Raw genomic sequence first — 13,615 nt, 5'->3', positions numbered from 1 at the left:
TTTTTGATATTCAAGTTTGAATTTTGGTGTTTGACTTTCATTAATCCAATTTGGAACTTTTCTGAGTTCTTAAAATGACCAAATGATTTGAGAAATTTGAATATAGCTTTTGGAAAATTTAGCATTTTTTCTATTTTCTATGTAAAAGCCTAAAAAAGGCTTCAGCTAAAAACAGTGAAGCCTGCAAAAAGTCACGTTTACCTACTTGAAATCTCAGTGACAGAATTATAAACAGATAGATGGTTTTCTTGTTTTGTAAACTTTAATTTTTGGTTTAAATTTCTTTTGATATTTTCAGGAACAACGAGTGGGTTGAACAGGGCCTTTCAGTTTGTAGTGAGCTGCATGTATGTAGTCTTTCCCAACACTGTCACAGCCCCTCAGATCTCCTTTGTATACATTTCCAGATTAGATGGGTTTCAAAGTTAAACATTTCGATGCCAAGTTAAGAGTTAAGTATTGATTCAATTTCACAATTAGGTATTCAGCTGCTTATAGATTCACATCCTTACGGCTTTTCTTGGTTTGGTTAATATTCGGACCAAATGATCGAACCAATAACGGACAGTCATTGTGAACTGACCCTCGAATGATCATAAAACCTCCTTGACAGAAATAAATCTCGTGACTTATTCAAATGGTTTTCTATACGACTGTCTGACTGTAGCTTCACAGCAACGCGTAGACGTGTGACGTCATTCAAATGTCAAAGTGCAGTAAAGTGAGCCGAGGCTGTGGACGGCGTCTGGTCTGGGAACAGTCAGTCCAGTTAATTCTCCTCCACTCTTTTCCTCTCAGATCACCTCCTCGTCGCCTCTCTGTAAAGGTCACATCCATTCGTTTCACTCTTTTCTCTGCTAAATGATTTTTTTTCGTCTGAAACACAGCGAGCTTCAGAGAACACGAAGAGGAAAAAGATCCCTGGATATGTCACTCAAGTAGCGTGAAAAGTATGCAGCCCATTAGATATCAACACGACCGCTGTCTCTCGTGGTCTCTGTCGTCCAAATACAAACCTGGATATGCTTAAACTTAGATCACGTGATGACAGCTGAGCTAAGGAAGGCCGCTTTATTTGATTTATTTGTCAAAAGAAAACTTTAGTTGAAAAGTTTAGTTGTTTAAAGTTATAATCCTTGAGCTTTTCATGAAATCAAACCCCTTTTTTGATATTAATTTTCTGTGTTTTTCAGCAATAGTCAACACATTCAGCGTGTAATCCAATTTTTCGGTGTTTCCACACAAATTGAAAATGCACATGAAAACAGGTGGATGGAAATATATCATATATCAACAATGAAAGATGGCATCTGTCTGTCTGTCTGTCTGTCTATACACATATATATTATATATATAAATATAACCAAATGTCACAAATCACAATTTAACAGTGAAAACAATTGAACGTGTCACCGGAATGAAATTGGTTTCCATTTCCTGATTTCTTCTACTTTTTCTTTATATCATGGTCTGCTAAATGTAACACTGCCTCCTAGTGGACACGCGTGTTATACCCTGTAACATCAGTGTACGTTTGCGTACGTGCGGGATAATTCCATGTCAGGCCATGGTTTGGTTAGTGCCGTTGCCATGGTTACCTGCAGGTTATTACTGTATGTACCTTGAGCTCTGGTTAAACTGTTGAACAGAACTATATTGGAGGTGTTCGGATATTAACAGAAACCTGGGTCAGAAACAGCTCCTGAAAGGTACAAGTTGAAAACATAATCCCCCACCAAAGAATTGCGTTAGCTAATGAAACCAAGTTGGATATGAAGGTAATTCTCAGGAGAAAAGGTTATATTAGCTCTCTAATTTAGCAGCTAGCATCTAGCAGACTGAGATTGGCTGGAGGAGTGGAGTCACCCGGAGAGACGCAGAGACAAAGAGTGGGTTAATTCCCTCAGTGAAGGCCGGAGCTGCATGAAAAACCAATCTGAGAGCTATTATCTTCCCTTCTCTCATCAATTTGGAAGCAGGTCTGATTTGGCCTTAATCGAGCTAATCTCCCCCGCTGCTCCTTCACAAAACTGGCTGCAGCTCAAATCATTTCCCTGCCGGAGGAAGAATATTGGTCATTTTCTTTTAGCACCAGGACTCTTATTAAGAGACATCTCTAATTTTCTCTCTGTCTCACCAAGGGGTTCATGGGAGGAGGAGGAGGAGGAGGAGGAGGAGGAAGGGGGCCGGGTGTCGGCACGTGATTACAGTTACCTAGACGACGGTCCAGCGGTGCCCCCGGGATCATGGCCGGGCGGGGTGATGGAGAGCAGAGGGAGAGCTGAAATTGCATTCCATTAGTGCTAATACAGAGACATTAAGAGTCCGTCTGAAGCACGGCCGCTAACGACTGCGGTCACTAATTCATCCAATCAGCTCGTGAGCAGACGCTTCATGAAGTCATAACGACCTCGCCGCCTCTCCTCGCCGGCTATTACTGAGTGACTGACAGCAGCCAGGGCTTTGTTTTAAAGGCAGTGAGAGAGGAGAGAAAGGCTGCTCCTGTTTCTGCTCCGTCCTCGCAGCAAAGCGCCGCTTTAGTTACAGATCAGCTGCGTTCCTGCTGATCCACGTTAAACTATCAGCGTTCACATCGCAGGTCGTCCTCCCAGGCAGCCACATGTTTCAGTCAAGTGAAATGGAAGTTATATATTACACTGTTTTATTCTGCAGATTGGCATCCCTTTGTTTTGTAGTTTACTTGTATATTATATTATATATATTATATATATACGTGTTGCGTCTACGTTGGTGGAGTGATACATGAAGAGATGCTGCTCAATGTGGCTGCTGTCACACCAACCAATCAGAATACGACAGGAAGTGATGCAAAAAACACTGACCTATGACATTTTTAGTTTGGTTTTTCAAGTTTTCTTTGTTTTCTTTAAATGCGATGGATGATGTGTTTCAGCCTTCACACCATCTGACCAGCTGAAGGTTTCTGCTGAGTTTCATGTTGTTCTGTCCTCGGGGGCCGGACTGGCCACCTGGCAGACCGGCCCCTTCCCCGGTGTTTTTATTTTTTTTCTAACCGGCCCATTGTTTTTTCCTAAATTGACACTTGTCCCAGTCTAGCCCTGTCTGTCCTTTGTCCCTTTTGTTTAGAGCAGTGTTGTATGAATAAAGTTTATTATTTACCTTTCAGTCAAAGTTACGTTATAAACATGTGACAGTTGAGTAATATCTTCTTGTTGGTGAATATCACTGTGTTGTGCTGATGGAGTCAGTCCTGTAGGAGCTGATGTCCAACATGTAAACATGGAGGACGTGTTGAGTTTGTATCAACAACAGATTAAAACAGGAGATCAGCAAACAGAGTTCTGTCTCGGCCTGCGTCTCTCTGCTGCTCAGGTCCATTTAAACCTTAACTTTCACCATCATCGTCCCAGTACAGTATATGAACTGGTTCACACACACACGCACACGCACACACACACACACACACACGCACACACACAGATCTTTGCAGTGTGAACAGTGTGAACGGTTGGTCGGTGTGTCTTCAAAACCAAAGTCCTCTTAAATCCTCAAAACAGCAGCGGTGACACTCTAACCCAAGAGAGAGAGACAGACAGAGAGACAGACGGAGAGAGAGACAGACATGTCTTCAGACTCAGGAACCCCCCTCCCCCCCGGTCATTAATCTGCTCAGAGAAGTTCAGGAAAAGACGACTTTTCAACGTCTTCACATCAGTTTGATCACAGACGAGAACTTAAAGCCACATTTAGCTCCATAACTTGTGCAGCTTCAGGGGTTCATGTCCAACAGGTGAGCCTTGAGCTACCTGTCCTCACGCTGCAAGGCAGTCTGGTCTCGGTCTGGTCTGGCTCCTGTGGCTGCTGGATTTCTTCCTTCATGTATCTCTTTTAGCTAAAAAAGGATCAAAACCAAAACTCAGTGTTTGCAGCTAAACAACAGAACATGTTTATCATGAACCTTTTAATGACCTGACGCTGCTGTTGGCCATAAAATCAATGTTACAGAAACGACTCTCATGGTTCCTGATCTGGCACCCCCGTCAAGGTGTGGCGAGGTTTAGGTAACTAAATCTATGTGGTTGAGGTGGAGGAACCGTGTTCGTTAAAACAGCTTCAGCCATTTCTTCAAAAAGGTCTAAAATCCAGTCAATTTCATTTATTCCAAACTCCCAGAAGCCTTTACACGCTGTTTAATAAGTGACAGCCTCTGTCCTTCAACCCTCGACTCTGAGACAGAAAACCTCCACCAAGACTGCCTCCTGCTCCTACAGCAGTCAGTGCTGGTTACTATAAGCTACTATAAACCATACAGGTGGCAGATCAGATCAGAGATCAGCTCAGAATCATTTCTGTGTGAGTGATTTTGAGGACACAAACAGCGTCATTTTGAAGGCAGAGCTCTGTTTGGACATTTAGTTTGTGAAAGCGTCATTGTCTCATGCTGTTGATCTTATGTCCACCTCCACCTTCTAACACCAGCTAACAACATCACGCTTGTCATGTCTTTATGTCCCGCAGAGCCACTGAAGGTCTTTGTCGGCTGAAGCTCAACACAGGTTGACTGACGGCGAGTCTGGAAACATCAACAGGAAATACGTACAACACGTCACCATTGTCTTTCTTTTTGAACAGCACGCCACATCTTGTCCTCATTCATCATCTATCGTCTCCCTGCGGCGATCAATAACGTTTCATCTGATCTCGATGAAACAACAAACATCTGAGAGGAAACAGCCGCTCCGAGATGAAAAACGACCCGGCGGCAGGGCGATAATTGTGCGGCTCGATTCATTTGTTTTTACTCGTCTGTTGTCTTTTCTGCTGCTGTGTGTAATCAACATGCGAGCGAGCATGGCGGACAGACGGAGGGATGAGGGAAGGATGGAGGGAGGGGTGTTCGTGTTGTCTAGTCTCATTTTGTTTCCTAACAGACACAACTAAATCACTTCGACGTGGGAAAACTGTTGTATTTGTGTGTCGTCATCGGGTGATGCTGCCGCTGCCAACAGAGAGGCTGAATGAAGGAGTTACTACGGCAACAAACCCATCATCCCGCTGTCTGCCAGAGAGAGAGAGAGAAAAGACAGAGACGAGGAGAGAGAGAGAGAAAAGTGAAAGACGGTGAGAGGATGAAGAGGAGGCAGAGAGGAAGACAAAGAGAGAAACTGTGTGAGACGGCGACGGAATAAAAAACAGAAATAAAAAGAGGCTGAAAACAGAGACGAGGAGCCAGAGACAGAGCAGGCTGTCAGGTTTCATTTCAAAAGGAGGAAATAAAACAATAAAAACCTGTAGGTCTATATTGTTTGTAGTGTCGCGGCCGATCGGAGGTCTTCCAGCTGTTCATGTGGTCTTTCTTCCACCCGTATTGGATGACTCTGCACTTCACGAGCTAATGTTCAGTACTTACAGATAAAGCAGTTTGTCTTCTACGTAGAGAGCTGAAAGTCTGGAGGTCAGGCCATGGAAACCCATAACCATGATGTTTCCTTCACCTCCTCTTCTGTAGTCATGTACACATATTGTAGAAAGATGGACATAAAAATATGTCATCGCCAAACATTTGTTTTTCTGGCGTAAAGTTTCAGATTTGGACTTCAGATGTGTTTTCTTTCCTGTTTTGTCAGCATCGACATCACCCCCAGTCTGCGTGGACCTGCAGAGATGTTCACATCTCCAGACTAAAGGTTTGGTCCCTTCCACGCTTCAAACATTTGCTTCCATTCATTTCTAATGAAGCTCGTGTTTCGGCGCGACCTCCAGCGGCTCCGACAGACTCCAGGTCAGAGTTCAGTCGCGTTTCGTCACCTGACTGCAGACTTGCAGGTCATCTCAAGATGTTTGTTTGACGGCCGAGTCGTGTGATGGTTAAAAACACTGTGCATTAATAATAACACGGCACTACTGTACATTCAGGCTGGACTACAAACAAAGGGGGCCGCAGACCCCGAGGGGCCCCTGAAGGCCTGAGTTTCACTGCTCATCAATTAGTTCTGGTAATTTCATTAAATGCAAATTTGTTAGGGACTTTGGACCAACAAGGGGGGGGGGGGGGGTAGTTTTATTATTTTAGTTTATGTTGTAATACTTACTCATCATGCTCAAACTAAGTATTACGTCAGTACAGCACTGGTTTGTTGGGGACTATTTTCAGCAGCGGATGAATCCACATGTGTGAGTCCAGATAAACTGCAGTGTTTTTGTTCATGGTGATGAAGGAAACAACAGTGAGGCTCACTGATGTGTTTTATTAATAATAATAATAATAATAATAAGATATATCAGGCTGTGAAACACACACACAACACTTGTTAGTAGAAATATTCTCTGCTGCTTTGAGTCTGAAGAAGAACAGAATATTAATACTGTGAGTTTATGTAATTATTTTGGTGATTCTGTGTCTAAATGTCCAATAAGCCCCTTTTGAATTTTAAAATTTGAGAGTGAAAAGAGAAGAGAGAGAGATTAAATGATAAAATCAAAAATCAATACAGGAGGAGGAGAAGAAGCAGGAAGGGAAAGAAAAGAGAGTGAGAGTACTGAAGCGAGAAAACCAGAGGGAGCGAGGGACATATGGTGGCTGGTGGTTTGCAGACTTTTCTGCCTCGCGGCGTCGAGCTGACAGCTCGCCTCACCGCTCTGAATAACACGGGAACGCAACATGTAAAAATAGAAATAAAAGGTAGAGACAATAGAAAGAGGCAGCAGCAGCAGAAACACGCTGAAGCCGATCTGTGTGAAACACACTCAGCTGTGTGCAGACGATCATCAGCCCGGAACAAAAGGAGCCGAGATAAAATAAAACGTAGAATCAAATGTTCGTTTGAAACGAAGCAGCAACCAAGCTCTGAAATAAATAAATGGGGTCTTAGTTTGTGTTTATATTCATAAATATACTGCAACATATAATCTTTGAATAAATCACAGATAAAACAGGATTAACGGAAAATCCCAGCGGGAACGAAAGGATTTTAAAAAAGGAAAGTGGAGCAATAAATACACCAAACAGAGCAAACAGACTCTTATCGTCTTTATTATCTGTGCACACGTGTGTCCAGTGTTTACATGGCAAAATACATTCAGATGTATTTAGAAAAGAAAACTGACTAAACAATATAAAACTAAATATTTAAACGATTACGAACATTTTTATTTCATTTATTTCAAAAAGTGTAAACCACAAAAATATGGACATTAAAAGACAAAATAGGAAAAAAGGAAAAAATATAGGAAACAATGTTTATAAAAGAAGATTGATAACAAACAAAATATTACCTGAACATGAAATGTATTATGAATATATATATATATATATATATGATATATAATTGTATGATATATAATTAATAAACAAATGTGCAAAGCAGTTTCATGTATAAATGTTGTAGTGTGGCACTGATCATTGCTGTGTGCTCGTCCCTAAAATAATGAACTTTAATAATAATAAATTAAAAATAATAAAGAAAACATTGTCATAACAAACAAAATACAAAATGGAAGAAGCTGAAGCAGCAGCAGTGAGCCAACGGCAGAACCAGGACAAATACACCTGCAACACAAATCGTGTCTGTTTATTTATCTATTTATATTTATTCTTTATGTTCTTATTCTTTATAAAACAATATGCTTGCTTTCGCCCTGAATTTAATATTCAAAGACGAGAAATAATAAAGACGTGAGCGTCTTTCTTATTTTGAAGCTGCGGATGTGAGTCTGCTGGAACCTGAAGGTTGTCATGCGTGCAGCTTGAATTCCCTGTAGAGCGTTCATTGTACATGCTATAGAATAATTGATGAAGTGTTATATGTAGGTTTCTTTATGGTTTGGTTGCTGCCTCAGCAGGCGGACGCTTAACGAGAGTTTCCACACAAAGAATGTGTGTTTTTTCTTCTTCTGCTTCGGCTGAACAGACTGAAGCTTCTTTCTGCTGCAGAAACTGAAGAAACAAACGTCAGCGAGACGGAAAAGAGACGAAGGACGAAGGACGAAAATGTAAAAACAAAAGTGTAAAAAATAACAAAAGAATAACCCAAAACATCTGACAGTACAGCTGTTTGTAGAACATTAAAAGTGGTCATACAGGTAAATATAACTTACTTATAAAAATCATCTCCGAATGATAATAATAAAGAAGGTATTTCATCTTTTCATCATTTGGATTCTTAATATTTTATTTATCTAATTATTCTTTCTGTCAATCTTATTTTCAAAGCCTTTGTCATATATAGATATATATATATTTATATATATATATCTATATATATATATAAGTTATATATATATATCTATATATATATAAACGGGTCAATTCTGAAGCATCGATTCATTTTTTTATTACTTTATTGGATGTAAAGTCATCAAATTTAAACATATTCAGTCTGAAAAACCCATAAAACACGCAGCATGTGTTTGTTTTTTGTTGTGAATGTAAAGAGGTTCAGAAACATCAACATGTACGCAAATAAGTACATAAATAAAATTAACAATCATTCATTTCAACAACATTATCATAATGTGTGTATTAGTGTAATTATTATTAGAGTTATAATTAAAGGTGATGTATCACAATCATTTTTTAGAATGTATTTATCATTTGACATACTTTTAAGTCACATTATTTATTACTTTTTAACAATGTTTTATTATTTGTTTTTTAAATCATGAAAACAAGTAGGCTAATAAAAACATTATCAGTATTAATATCAGCAGTGGTCATAATAACTTTAACAGATTATTACTTACAAATACCAAAAAGAATCACGAGGCACATTTCAAGTCACATTTGAAATAAATATTATTAATAATAACATTATATTATTATTATTATTATTATCATCATCATTATTATTATTTAAATGCTTTTAATTTGTTTCACATGTGATATGAAGTTATTATGAAACGGATTTTAACACACTTAATGTTTTTAATGCCTGCATATGATGAACAATTATGAAATAATAATAAAGATAAACACATAATTAAATTATATATATTATATACGTAGTCGATGTGAAATATAATGTGTATTTCTTTGCAATTTACAATTTGTATTATTCTCCACACAAATGTGTTTCTAATATTCCATATATTCTGTTCTAACACAGGACCACATATTGTCTGCATAATATATATGTATATATGTATATATATATATATATATACATATATATATATATTATTAATATTAAACAGAAGTTCCAACCATAAAGAAACGTATTAAATGTTAAATTTCAAAACCAGCAAACAAACAAACCCTTTTTATATTCAAACAGAACAAAGATGAAACAAACTGACTTGAACACAAAATGCCTGTAACATGATGCCGCATTTATTGCGTATTAGTAACGATTATTATTGCTGGTATATTATTATTTTATTATCATACAGTATTTATAGATGTTACTCAGGACAGCGAGGCTGCAGCTGCTTTGATTCAGCATCTCATTTACACACATGTGAGAGGTTTCACTGTGTGTGTGTGTGTGTGTGTGTGTGTGTGTGTGTGTGTGCTACATGAAGCTCTGGTGTCTCAGAGAAGACAAGTCAACAAACTGTGTTTAAACTTCACGTTTCCTCTTCGGCCGCTTGTCGTGTTTCACGTTTGTGATTTGAGATCAAATCTGAGGATCTGCAGCTGGAAGACGCTCGTTTCTCTTTAATCGCTCCCCGACGCTCTGAAATAATTCAGTTTTTTGTCTTAAACCCGCCTCCCTCTCTGTCTCTGTGTTGTTTTAATTGGCATATAGGGAGGCTTGTTTGTTTTTGTTGTCTGCTGTTTCTTAAATGTGTGTGTTCGTGTTCATGTGGCCCCCGGTGTCCCAACAAGCACCGCGGTAGGTGTTGGGAGGCGCTTTCTGTGGAACAAACACACACAACAAAACAACACGGAAAACACACACACACACACACAGAAATACACAAGACAAAATAGATGACAAAGACAGAAACACACAAAGACAACAAATACACAAAGACTCATACCATGGGAAATCACACACACACAAATACACAAAACACACACAAATACACACACGACTCAGAGACAAATATCCGTTAAAATACACACAAAAAAAGACACACATCCTCATAGAGAAGCACACACACACACACACAAGCAAATGACACACAAATGCACACAGAAAAAAAGAGTGTAAGTGAGAGACACACACACACACACACACACACACACACACTCTCTCGCTCGTTGCCTCTCGTGGGGCGCCATCTTGTGGCGACATCGACCATCAGACGTCTGCAGAGTTTGATTTGATTTTTCTTCTTTTTCTTGTTAAAATTATGAATTCAGTCACTTTTTTACACGTCTGTGAGTAAAAGTGAAAGAGGAAAAAAATACTGCAATACTGTTGATACAGTGAGTAGAATTACAAGAACAGCCAAACATGATAACATGTACTTCTACTCCATTATACTCAGAGGTAAATATTATACATATATTTGCAGTATATGCATATATGCAGTACAGCTTTAATTACTTTACACATTATAATATTTCATCCCCTTCCTGTCCAGTGAAAACCATGTATCTCCAGATAATATCTAATATTATGTATAGATAATATCTAATGATGTAAAGATAATAGATAATATGTATGTTGAATATATTGAATATATGCACACAGTATAAGCAGTAGTAATGGTACTAATGTAGTAATGTTGTGTACTTCGTAGTAATGTAACACCAGTAGCAGTCACAGTAGTGGTAGTAACAGTAGTTAGGCTTTTCTAGGCTTAGCAGTAGTAATATATGCAGTAGATACAGTAGCAGGATTTACTGTGCTTTTGTACTACTTTTATTATTCCAGCAGCAGCTGCAGTATTAGAGCAGTAGTACTACTAGCTGCAATAGCATGTGTAGTACTGTAAGAGTAATAATGCTATACTAGGCCTGGTAGTTTACTAAGAGCAGTAGTAGTAGACGTAGCACTACAAGAATCATGTTGTATTTGCAGTGCTCTTGTAGTACTCTTGGTATAGCAGTAGTAGTACTAATGGCTGCAGCAGTGACTTTGTAGTTGTAGTAATAATATTAGCAGCAGTAGCAGTAGCAGTAGTCTTCGTACTAGCAGCATCAGTGGTGTAAGTACTAGGTAGGTACGAGTAGCAGCTGCAGTAATAGTAGTTCCTGTTCTTCAGTAAGTATTTGTACCTCACTGTGTGAGGACCTGGTTTCTCGTCCCTGTGTGAGCTGGAGGGGTCAGTGTCTCCGTCCACTTGTCTCTCTGAAGACCTGCGTCCGCCTCGCCACTGAACACATCAACACAAGTTGATTTTAAAATATCTTTATTGAAACATGATCCAGAAAAAAATACATCTTTAAAGTTCCTGCAGAGAGCAAACACTTTGTGAGCACTTCAGGCAGGTTGTTCAGAGCACAGAGGAGTGAAGCCACGCAGGAAACAGTCAACCGCTCAGCACACGGACACACGCTTCAACACCGGAGGCCGACAGCGAAACACACTCAGAGGAAACTTTTCCATCTTCTGCTAATACTGAGCTGAGACGCACAGCAAACCGTTCATCTTTATAGACCAGGATTCTTCCAGCACACTAACCTGGAGGTGTTTGACTCAAAGACACTCGCAGCATCAGACCTGTGACGTTTCACACACCGGCCAGTCGCAGTAGTCCTCAATCTACTTTAGAAATCCAGAGATCTTGATTAATATCCACTGCTGGTGGATATTAACCCCAAAAGGGTTGTCTGGAGATACCCGAACCGAAAAATATGAAGTACTCTCGTCGTACAGAAGTACTAGAAGGAAGTGCGTCGAGGTAAAACTCGGCTAAGGGTGTAAAAGTATACTTGTGTCAAAAAAATAGTTAGAAATACACTTTGTTTCCAAGAATTATGTGAGGTGATAGACACCACTCTCATATCTGTCCCTTAAACAGGAAGCTGGAGCCAAGACACAGTTAGCTTAGCTTAGCACAAAGAATTAAAACAGGGGGAAACAGCTAGCCTGGCTTTGTTCAATGGTGAGAAAACGATTTCACTAACTAACACAGTATATCTTCTGTAAGATTTTCGGGGGGGGGGGGGGGGGGGGGGGTTATATAAGGAACTATTTCTTGCCCGGGAGTAGTGACTTCCTGAAGTCCTCACCATGAGGTTTCCACGCAACAAGCAGAAACCTGCAGGATCCTCCACCCCACAGTTTTCAGAGATATGCGGACCTACAAGCTTTGCATTAAATTGTGGATCTCAGAGTCTAAATATTATTGTTTCAGATGCCAGATTGGTTCGTCTTAGTCTTTGTTAAGTTAAGGTCATTTTTTTTACCGGACAACCAACGCTGTACAACAGCATTGCCTTCGTGTTGTTCTGGCTCCTTACAGATCTCATCATACTTACATAAAAATTAATAAATATATATAAATGTAATCAAACATTCACAGTGTGGTGTTTGATATTTGATTTTCTATAAATAGACATTACAATGAGGAGGCGTGTCAGACCACATCTCACTGTCAACGGGACTTTCCTGTGTCCTCCCGGTCTCCAGTTGGACTCCTGAGTTCGAACTCCCGAGGAATCGAGCTCAAACTTGGTGAGCTCTTTTTTGAGAAAGGCATATAATAAATTAGTAGTACTGTTACCTGGTCACCTGATAGAACCTCACCTTTGCTTTGATAGTCCTTACTTCCTGTATACACCTTGTACTTCCTGTCATCTACAGTTTCTTTGCAATAGATAACACACACACACACACACACACACACCACTGTTTCACCATTTGTACACACAATTACAAAACAAGTATTTCAACAAATGCTTGATAAGTCACCTCTTTACAGAGAGACGTACGAGACAGGTGACATTTCTGTTCCAGGTGAAGCTGAAATGTCAGTTTCCGAGAAGACAGAAGCTTTGACCAGCAAGAGAGAGGCACGAAGAAGACAAGGCCATGAAGGCTTCAGAGAAACAGCCCTTATTTTTCAGATCTATGGCAGTATCATAATAATATAATAACCCTGATACATGCTGTTCTCCTTTGTCTCTGTATGGGAGGAGTTCAAAATGTGGCAGTTCAACTTTGCCTTGCTTATCGGTAAACAGACGTCCTGCAGAGCGCGACGGGAGGCCTTTTCTGAACCATTACTGTCCCCTGAGCAGCACAAAGGGCGATAAACTATAAACTTTTAAAATTCATGTGCAGTGATCACTACAGCCGCCCACTGTGTGTTCCAGTGGAAAAAGATTGTGGGAGGAACATTGGAAAAAAAATGAAAATTTGAATGCTGAAGTGCCAAAATGATTTGGAAAAAGGTTTGAAGTCACGTTCTATGATCTGAAATTTAGAAATGTTCACGTGGAAGCCAGAAGTACAGATAGCCAGAGGGGACGTGTCATCTTCCTTTGCTTACGAAACAATTTGTCCATGTTCAAACGACAACTGTCTTCAACGCAACGTAACAAAGTGATAAGATGAACTGTTGAGATCCCAAAATAACTTGAATAATAATGATTAAAAAAAGGCTCAAGAATAATCTGCGTGTAAGTTTGGTGACGTGGTGACTATTTGTTGGGCTTGTTGGCGAGACACTGTGGCTGGCAAGCTAACGGTGACATGCTAGCTAGTCATAAGAATGCTAGCACTAGAATGCTAACCCC

Source organism: Enoplosus armatus, chromosome 15, assembly GCF_043641665.1.
Source record: "Enoplosus armatus isolate fEnoArm2 chromosome 15, fEnoArm2.hap1, whole genome shotgun sequence".
Taxonomy (NCBI): domain Eukaryota; kingdom Metazoa; phylum Chordata; class Actinopteri; order Centrarchiformes; family Enoplosidae; genus Enoplosus; species Enoplosus armatus.
Note: the sequence above shows the minus strand (reverse complement) of the source record.